This window comes from Coffea eugenioides, chromosome 10 (assembly GCF_003713205.1).
Source record: "Coffea eugenioides isolate CCC68of chromosome 10, Ceug_1.0, whole genome shotgun sequence".
Taxonomy (NCBI): domain Eukaryota; kingdom Viridiplantae; phylum Streptophyta; class Magnoliopsida; order Gentianales; family Rubiaceae; genus Coffea; species Coffea eugenioides.
This window is the reverse complement of record NC_040044.1, coordinates 15,486,494-15,497,677: the sequence shown is the minus strand read 5'-3', so window position 1 is coordinate 15,497,677 and position 11,184 is coordinate 15,486,494. Positions and strand designations below refer to the sequence as shown.

Here is an 11,184-nt window from a genome sequence, read left to right as displayed (position 1 = left end):
AAGGTATTTTGCTTCATTCTTCAGACACAATGCAATTAGCAGTCATCAAACACCAATCGATTATTTTTCAAATGCAATGTAACTGTCCTAAGAACTATTTGTACGACTCTTCAAACACACTGTAACTAACACTTTTCAAACAGTTGTGATAAATTTTCAAACACACTATAACTTCTCAATAACTAATTTGTAACAGGCTTCAATCACACCATAACAGTATGCTAAATTAACTGTTTCTAAGAGTTTTCAAATGCACTTTGACCAATAAATAAGTGAGTATCAACCTACAAACATACATTTAAACAGCAATCATTTAATATGGAGTTATGTTTTAATTTTAGAAACTATAACTTATCTATTAATTATAATGACTAACAGTCTTCAATAACATTCAACTTTCGTCTAAATAATCACTAATGTAACAAGTTACAAACACTTCGTAACTAACATTCTTGAATTACGGACTTTGCATTAATTATGAAATAGCATCTTCCCCATTAACTATTTCGTAACAGCTTTCGAACACAGTATAACTTTCCGGTAACTATTGTACAATAATGTAAAATAAATTTCGAGACTAACGATCCCCGAATATGGAGTTTTGTATTCAATAGAGCAAACTGTAACTTTCAGGTAACTATTTTGTGACAAACTTCAAGCACAATGTAAACATTCTTCAAACATACTAATTTTTAATCTATAAGTTACCAAATTTTTTGGTAACAATTTTTAAACACACTGTAACTATTCAATAACTATTTTGTAACATTTTTCCACCGCAATGTAACTACCATTTTTCGAAACACACTAATTTCTTAACATGAATAAAGTCATACTTTCTTACGATGCCTAATTACGTTTTTACATCAACTTCATATGTGTTTCACATCGGACAGGGTATGACAGTATGCCTAACAAGTTTTCGATGATGACAAGCAAGAGTTCAGACCATCATGATGGTATAAACACAGTTACCGTATATGATAATAGATGTTACAGTCATACTACTTGAATTAGAACCTTATGAATAATAATAGTATACCAACCTTTCCACTTTCGACCATATGATCGCAACCTTCGTGGTATTTCTTGCTCAAGCAGATGTGACGTCGATGCAGTAGCGTGCAAAGGTGGTTGCACCGTACATTGACCCTCTTCGGCAGGTTCTATGACGTTTGACCTGTATTGCTCCTGCTCTTGCTCTTGAAGCTGTATAATGCTTCCCTGCGCAGTTGTTGTCATGGTGGTCCCTTGTTCCAATCCGCGACTGATGTTATCGGGTACGACTGATGAGGTAGGAATTGGATTCTCTACGTCCATTACATCTTCATTCAGCTCTGGGTCTGGGATACCTTCAATATTTGTCCTCGTATTGGCATCGTCTTTCTCGGCCTGCACTGCATTATGCTCGTCTTCATCAGACCCTTTCGCATCAATTTCTTCAGCATCATCATCCTCGTCGTTAGCCCCTTCTTCGGCAGATTGAAATTCCAGCTCTTCTTCGGTATCAGGACTCTTGTGCATTGTATAGTCCTCCTGTACAGGTTTTTTTCCTTTGTCCAATGCTTCAGGCTCAGAAGTGGAAGCTTTTGCTCTCGGCTGAGAGGAGAGGATTTCTGCAATCTTCAATATCCTTCGTTGGCTACTAACAGCAATGTTATACAGCTCATTTAGCTCAGCCTGCAGTTAGATGATGAAATTATCAATCCATAAATGAGCCACATGCTCTCAACAATGGAATACAATACAGGCATATACAATAGTACATTTACGCAAAGGTTCTTAATTTAACATTTGAATTGCGGCCATAGGTTCTATAACTGTAACTTATATACTAAAAAATAAAATGGTCACCCGGGATCATTGAAACTTCAGACATTTATAACATGATTGGCCAAGACATCACTATATTTCTATATTTCCATTCATGTGACTTAATTTTTAATAACTCTCTGGACAGGGATGTAATATTGGGATTGGTATCACATATTAACATGATACTACAACATGAATGAAGTTGATAGGCCTATCAATAACCAATAATATTTCTTACAATATGCAGTAATTACGTCTAATCAAACAACAAATTTCATTAAATCATGGAACAGACCCACTTACACCGATATCGGCGTGCCCGCTGTTCATCAGCATCCCTACCAAATCAGGGGTAGTTCAGTACTCTGCCCATCATATTCATTATCATCCGGATCATATTGTCCAATCTTTAACAACAAATTAAACCAACCATTTCAATAGCAAAAACATTGGACTACATAGACCACTACCTTTTATATGAAATGAGGTCAACAATATATAACATTTTACCAGTTTTCCTTTTCCATAAGCTCCAAGATTTTTAATCTCAAGTGCATCCCTTTCAGAGATCAGAGCATCTGTCCATGCCTTAGCTCGCGGAGTAGTCCTCGACACTTTATGCTTCAGTATTTGTACCCGATCAAGATAATGAATCTGCAATACAATACAGCAATTAATTCAACTGTAGATAAACTTGACCACACTGTTAAAACATCATCGTAGACGCATTCATTTGAGCATAATCTAATCAATCCATCGCACTGAATTCGATAAAATGTGGAAATACAGACAGTAGTTATGAAGGCACGCAAAACTAATTAACTCTCTGGTGCACTGTGTAACAATTAGAGCATATTTCGTCATGACTACAACTGTCTAATCTTACCAGCAGAACGAAGATACAACCGCCAACGTATTGGTGCTGCTTTTCACTTTTCTTTTGCACCTCTAGCACCTTATTGCATAGTACGATCCTCACATACTCAGCCCAGTTCAATCTGGCTACCCTATCAACCAATTGCGTACAGTTCCAAAGCTTTATTTTGTGCTCGGCTCTAGTGGTTGGAACCAGTAGACATCCACAACAAAATGCCACGAATAGTCTTAAGAATTCTTCCCCTGCATTCATGGCTACCAACTCATTTGGGAGCTCATTCCATTTGTATGTCCTATGACTTGGTCCAGTTCCCCCAACCTCGGTTGTATCGGTGTCTTCAACTGGAACGGGACCTTCGTTCGGGATCCCCAGGATTAAACTGATATCCTTTGACGTTAAAGGTAGCACACCATCTCCATGTATATTTAAACTGCTCAATGTCGGATTAAAGTTGTCAACAAGCCAGGTGGCTATGCCACTAGGAATCCAGTGACACTGTATGTCTAGCAGCCCTCCAAATCCTATGTCTCTAATCTGCTGCTTCTTAGTTTCATCGATTCGTGAAACGAAGCTTGACATCTGCTTTGGCGAGCATCGGATAGTGTACTTCTGATTCTACACCATTTTTTAGATATATGCATTAGACTAATATAAGTTTCGTATCCGTGTTTGATGAATCATGCCGTGTATTTACCTTGATTTGAACACGTGCTTTTCGCAATATCGGCTTTCCTAGACGTTCTATTTCTTCTCATACTCTTCTTTCTCTTTCAAATACTCCTCCTTTCGCTTCCTCATTTCTTCCTCACTCAACTTATTAAATGCTGTCCGGGCAATGTCATTGTACTGCATTGAATAAATTAAGTCAAAAAACACTTTAGACTAAACACAAAATAATTGCTCGTTTTACTATTTTTCCCTTAGGCACCCCATCAGTTCAATGATTCTTCAGTTTATTTTGCTAGGACAGCATACCTCGGTCAGCTTAACACCCTTCGCCGAAACCGTGTGTTGATACTCTTTCCTGTCCACATTCAAAACTCCAAAGTTATATGTGCTATTTAGTACCATTATTTTTTTCTCAAATTCAATAATCTTACCTGAACTTCATCCATGGATTCAATGGTGGGACTGGTTCTGCGACCTCGCTTGTTCCCGCTATAACCAGTTCTTCCTCCCCACCTAAACGATCATTCCTTTTACTGCTTCTTTTCCTTCCCATCCTGCCCCTGAACAGTCAACATTGTAATGCATTATAATGATGCCAAATCTAACCTGCCAAGACCTTACGCAAGCACTGGCCACTTGCCTATTCGATGAAGTGGGTGCTGCACCGTGTTCTGTACCACCACTTGTTTCGGCAAGTTCTTCTCTGTCTGCTTCCTGAAGTGTGCTTCCTGCTCGCGTTCTTGCCATGTAAACTAATGTTTTTAACAAACATATTGCACTTCAGTTCCAAAATTTTATTTCCAGCCACAGTCATAACATATCATGAAGTACTGCTAAACATAATATATGAGCATCAAATATTAGTCACACTAGTTATAGTACAACCTGTAACATTTTTTCTCACACTCAGTAACTCATTCTTCACAGTTTGTTATTTATTCCAACTGCCACTAATCTACATAATCTGTTGTTCTATCTATCAAATTGTATTTCATCCATCATTTTCTTCTTCTATTTATTATGCTACTGTACAATACCAATGCAGTAGAATAGGGGGCCATCCAAATTTATAGTATCTTCATGATATTCTATAGACCAGTATTATTATTGTAACTTCTGATCTATTACGTGTAACAACTATCAAAGATGATGTCCAACCAGAACAATTATTGTACAAGTCATCTTCCTTTTCACAATTTGTTTGTCTCAATACCAAATTTTCTGGTTAATTATCCCTCATTTAGTCATTTCATAATCTATTCCCCTGTCTATCAAGTTCGATTCAATCACCTTCTCCTTTATTTATCACACTCTTGAACAATATGAATGAAGCAACAAACCCGTTAAACAATTTTACGTGTATGTTCATCCAATTTTACAGTGCACTTCTGCTAGTGTCACTACTAAATGACTGCATGTAATGACTATCCAACATGATGTGCACCTACAATAACTAGTAAGATTCTTAACCGTTATTCCACACTGACTATGCTAAACCTCATGATTTGTTATTCCGTCTGCCTCACATTGCCAACTTATAACCTACTCTCGTACTCATTCACTTCCAACCTAGAAACTTGTCTCTCTTTATGCAACTAAACCAATAACCTGTAACATCAATGTAGAAGAAAATATGAGAAGCACAACTGAGTACAAAACAGTAAAACTCTGTTATTTCTCTGTACCTGTTAAACCACAACATGTAACAATTATCCAACACTGTGTTCATGCGCACGCCCTAATACAATAAACTTACACCAATCAAGACCCAAATACGACATCTCAATTTCAAAATAACATTTCCATTAGCAAGTATGAGACGCACAACTCAGTACAAAACATTTGAACTCTGTTATTTCTACGTACCTATTCAACCACAACATGTAACAATTATCCAACACTGTGTTCGTGCACACGAACTAATACAATAAACTTACACTATTCAAGACCCAAAAACGCCATCCCAATTTCATGATAACATTTTTATTCTGTTTCTGTCATGTTCCCGTTGATTCACAACTTGCATTACTTCTCCAGTTTTGTGTTTATGCATAACAACGAATGTAGCAGTGTATGCTACACTCAACGTGTTGTACTACCTACTTACCGCATACTAATTATAATCTGCACCCATTTTTTCAATACTAACTCCCGAACCCATGCACGCATTTTCTCAAGCAGTTGTGCCGCACGATTTCCCCCTTCTTTCCCACTCTCACTCTGTCATGCTCAAAAACTAACACATAATACTCCTATCATGCTGCACTTACTCATTACTATACACAAAATTGTGCTCACGTGACATCCCTCTAAGCGATCATCATACTGTACGCCAACAACATCCACAAGTAAGGTCCTTCAACAAGCATGTCAATTCACACACGTTACTACATCATCGTAGGACTCAAAAAAATTTGAATACCTGACTGATTTTCGGTCGTTCACTACTCCCGCGCCTACGATCTTCCACTCTTCAACCTTGGGTTCACCTTTCTTCTTCTTATAATAAATCCGAATCACCAGAAATTTGTCCACCACTCCACCACTTCTTGCTTCTCCTTGCTATTTTTTTCCGTATCCAATGTTGCACTTCCACAGCTTTTCGCAATGTCACGCCGGAGAGTGTTGCCAATCTCGTATTTTCCCCTCTTATTTCTCCATTCGTGGCTTTTCGCAAGCAACTGCTTCGTCTGGTTTGGGTGGGAGTCCAAGTGCGCCTTTTCATTTTCGACATTTCACTTTGGGCAGGACTTTGCTTACTAGTGGTCATAACGTTCCGTTTCTTGCCGTTACGGTCAGCAGAGCATAACCATTTTTTTGACTGTCTCACTTAATAGAACGACGTCGTTTTGGGCCAAACTGAAGCCTTTTGACGTGGTTTATTTCTGGCCTTACCTTTCTTTTTGTGAGACAACAGCTCGGGAACAGTCAATCTGAGGACCGTTCCCGCCCCTAATCCCCCTAGTCCCTGCATAACTTTCTTTCCATTCATATCACAAAACGCAGCATTTACAATGCAAGGTGGAAAGTTGTCCCACCATGTAACCCTATCCTCACAAATAAAGTAACTTAGCCAGTAAGTGGGCTGGAGTATTTCCTGTCCTACATACATGTGCAATCCGACATTCTTGGAATTCATTTCTAAGTTTCTAACTTTGTCTACCACATGCCCTATTACTAAGAGATCCACTTCTCTGCTATTAAGCCGGCATAACTGAACAGCAGTCGACAAAAATTAGGTCTCAAAGGCTTCATTTTCTGCAAAATTTTTGCTGTGGGATCAAAGGGCAATCAAGTTTTTTCCGGGTGAGGTATATTTGCGCCGTAGGATTATATGCAATCAAGTTCCTTTTAGGTGAGGTATATTGGCTTCCTTGATTAATTTCCTCCTGTTGTTTCTGATGTGATTCATATGTTTTCCTTTTTACCTATGCGATACGCTTACTTGGCCATATATTTACATTTTTTGAATGGTTTGCATTTGTAGGTCGAAAGTCAACAAGATTCATACAGTCAAGTTGTTAATCCTGTCTTAATATGTAATTCTTCGAGTTCAGTTTTTTTCAGAGCTTTGGTTATCACTTATCATGCTGATAAGTTTGGTGATATTTGTTGCCTTTGGTTGAAGGACGAAGCTGTGGTAAATTGGTAGTCAAAACACTACTCACCTTTTTATCTGGCAAACTCCGTTTACTTGAAAACCCCCAAAATCAACACTTCAGTATTAATTAGGGTAAATTACACTTTACCCTACTGTGATTTAGTACTTTTCCTTATAAACCTCTTACCATTTCAAAAACGGTACGTAACTCCATCATGATTTGGACTAAAATGTCAAAATGATCGAATTTGCATTCAGTAACATAATCTACTAAAATATCAAAAACACCTCTATGTTAATATGAAAACTATTTGTTAACCAGAGGGATGTTATGTATAGATTTTGAAAATAAAAGGTAGTTATGTGGAAATCACTAAACCATAAGGGACTAAAATGTCATGCACACTATGTTTACATATTTTGGCCATTTTAATCATTTTTGTTTCTAAATGAGAGTAATCTCAACATTTTAGTTGGTAGGGGTGTCAACGAACCTAATCAAGTTGAAAACCATAATGTTCAAGTTTGTTTGATTACTTTAACAAGTTTAAAATTTTGTTCAAACTTAGCTTATTTATTTGCCAAACCAAGTTTGAACGAGTTTTTTTTTATAGAGTTTGAATGTTATTGAGCAGCAAAACGCTGTTCAAATTTGGCTTAACTAGTTGGTTTACCAAACTCGAATGAGTTCTTACCAAGCAACCTCGATTCAAACATCGAATAGGTTAGTTCATTTTTCAGCCCTATGAGTTGGTTCCCTTACAGAGTACCATTTCTGTCACTTTGAAACATTAGTCCAAACATAAGGGTTTATACATAGCCTTGGCAACTATAGAAGAGTTACATGGAAAAGTATTAAATCACAGAGGGTAAAGTATAATTTGCCCTATTAATTATATTGCAGAATACAACTGGTATCTAGTATATTTTTGCCAAATTTTGGAAGATGCATACGAATAAGCTTACTTTTACTACTAGAAATGTGCCATTCATTTAAATTTTGGATCACCTCTCTAGAGGTGTTATTAGCCAAATCAAGACCAAATATTGAGGTACTAGAACTCAAGACCAAAGAAAATTAATTTGTGGTTGAGTCCGAGCTCAAGTTCAATGAACATCACACGTTCATGCTTGAGTTTGACTCAAGAAAATTATGAGGACAAGCTGAAGCTTGAGATTGAGCTTGCTCGACAAAATATACATAAAAACTCTATAAGCTAAATAAGGAATATTATATGGAGATCCAACTCAATTCGTATAGCAACTCAAATTACTCGAACTCGATTTGAATTCGATTTTGACTGAACTCAAGCATGGATATAGATCCATAAGAGCTCGATCGGAGGTACATTCAAGATCATTTGGTGATTTTGGATTGTGCAAGTGATGAGCATAGCATAAGGAGACTAAGCAACTCAATGAGTTTTTCTATTTACACCATTACAAATTTACAATGGTAACATACAACACGCTAACTAGGCATCTTGGAGAAGGGAATGAGGATGAAAGGATGGATGACCTGGCCAATGGGTTTAAAAGGGCTTAACCATGGCGAGAATCTTTTCCTCAAGACAATGTAGTTGAGCGTGCTTATTCATTAATTAATTTCCCTGTATATTTCCCATCCCCAAACACAGATTCTGTATTTCTTTTCTTTACCAGAATGCTGCCAACCTTTGATCCAAGAGATACTGAAGCTGGTTCGAGGATTTTGGAGGATATAACCAGCAATGCTGGTCATATACAAGAACAGGTCCTGGATGAGATTTTAACTAAAAATGCAAGCACTGATTACTTGAAAGGTTTTCTTAATGGTCACTCTGATAAGGGACTATTCAAGGATAAAGTTCCTGTGGTAGATTATGAAGATATCAAGATTTACATCGATCGAATTGCACTGGATGGAGAGCCATCTCAGATTTTAACTAATGAATCCATTACTGAGCTACTCAAAAGGTAAATCAATTTCTTTGTTTTGTTCCAATTAGATGAAAGGAAACTCCTGAATGGAGTGAGAGTAAATTCAATAATGCTGAAGCGCGAGTCATTTCTGTTCTTTTTCATGAATTTCTTGTTTTTCTTAACTGAAATCATTAACTTCGTTGGCAGCTCAGGCACTTCAGGTAGGAAGCAAAAGTGGATTCCAAAAACTGCTGAGGAGGGAGAGCGCAGGGCCTTCTTTTTTTGTCTCCTTGCTACTGTTCAGAATAGGTAAATTCACTAATGCAATGAATTTACAGTTGTTATTTCTTCGGCAGAATTGTGAGAGTCAAATAAAATGTGCTAAATGTATAGCTTTGAACTAAGGTACCTCCACGGATTAAACGATGGGAAAGCACTGTCCTTTGTCCTTATCAGCCCGGATACCCACACTCCTGGTGGCTTAGTTTTAAGAACAACTACAGCAAGCGAGATAAAGAATAGAAAAGACAGATATCCTCAGGTTATATTGTGTGAAGATACCAATCAGAGCTTGTATAGTCAATTACTTTGTGGCCTTGTGCAGCGAGATGCGATAGCAAGCATTGGTACATTTTTCGCCTCGGGTTTGTTAAGGATAATCAAATTTTTTGAGGAACATTGGCAAGAAATGTCTTCCAACATAAGAACTGGACAAATGAGTGATTGGATCACTGACCCTAACTGCAAAAGGGCTGTCTCCTTGATTTTGAACAAACAAATGCCAGATTTGGCTGATTCAATTGATCTTGTATGCCAAGAAAAGTCTTGGGAAGGGATAATTAAGAAGATCTAGCCAAGGACCAAGTATGTCATGGCCATTATTACAGGGTCCATGGCACAATATATCCCTGCGCTTGAGTTCTATACGGGTGGATTACCTCTAGTTTCATCAGTTTATGGTTCTTCAGAGGCATTTTGTGGGATTAACATGAAACCTTTGTGCAGTCCTTATGATGTCTCGTATACTTTTATACCAAACATGGCCTACTATGAGTTCTTGCCAATTGACAATCATCAAGATCCAAACTGCACCAACAGGAAAGATGCTCATTTGAAAGATCACATTGTGGATCTTGCTAATGTTAAGATTGGCCAGCATTATGAACTTCTTGTCACGACCTTTACAGGTGAGATCACTGTACTTTTGAATTGACCCTAACTGCCTGTGGTGTACCACAGATATGAACTATAATTCTGTTAGTCTGTCCCATGAAAAAGTATTCGATAAAACACAGAAGTGCCTCTTCAAGGTGTCTACTGGTCTCCATTTTATACCCTTTATCATGTTCTAAAATGGGTGGTAGTTCCGTAAATTTCTACTTAACAATTGCCTTGGACATCTAATGTGCACGGCTTGTTCTGATGTTCAAACTTGTCGAATATAGGTTTATTACATTCTGTTTTTCAGTACCTGATACACACAACCAATGATGATTAGACAGACATGTGGTTTACACACAACCAATATCACTCCCCAATTCAAATTTGTACAAAGGAGAAATGTGGTTTTGAGCATTGACACAGACAAAACAACTGAACAAGTCCTCCAGAATGCAGTTACAATTGCAATGCATCTCCTTGAACCACTTGGGTTCTTTCTTTTGGATTACAGTAGCTATGCTGATACATCCTCTATTCCTGGTCACTATGTACTCTTTTGGGAGCTTCAACTGAGATCCAATGATGACTTTCCTGTACTTGATCAGGTTAAAATGGAAAAGTACTGTAGTTTAGTGGAACAATCTTTGGATCTGTAATATAAGATGCTGAGGAATCAGAGCAACACCATTGGCCCTTTGGAAGTAAGAGTTGTCAAACAAGGTTCATTCAATGTGCTCATGGACTTTTATGTTTCTCAAGGAACTTCTTTAAACCAGTACAAGACACCTAAGAACATAAAGTCTGAGAAAGCCATTGAAATTCTGGACTCCAGAGTAGTGGGAAAATTTTACAGCAGAGAAGTGCCTAATCAAGACTCGTAGCCTGTGGTCTTCAAGAATCTTTTTGCATAATTCATCCTAGGCATTCACATACATTGTCTTGCAATGCCGAAATTTAAAAGTACTTCACCATTGTATGGATGCATTTGTATTCTACTATTTTTCAGTTTGTTTGTGAAGCTTGGTGGATGAGGATAGTATCTGAAACTCTTGTACTCATCAAATTGAGGGCAATGCTATTCTAGTAGCAAAAGATGTTATTCTCCTCTTGGGGTGAGCAAACGGTGCATATTCGATAATTCGGTTATATGAATTCGGTT

The 11,184-nt window shown here is 37.6% G+C and overlaps 1 pseudogene; it reads left to right on the top strand.

The window, feature by feature from the left end:
* Nucleotides 1-8,968: 8,968 nt before the first annotated feature.
* On the top strand, nucleotides 8,969-10,951 carry LOC113750498 (annotated as a pseudogene).
* Nucleotides 10,952-11,184: the final 233 nt, after the last annotated feature.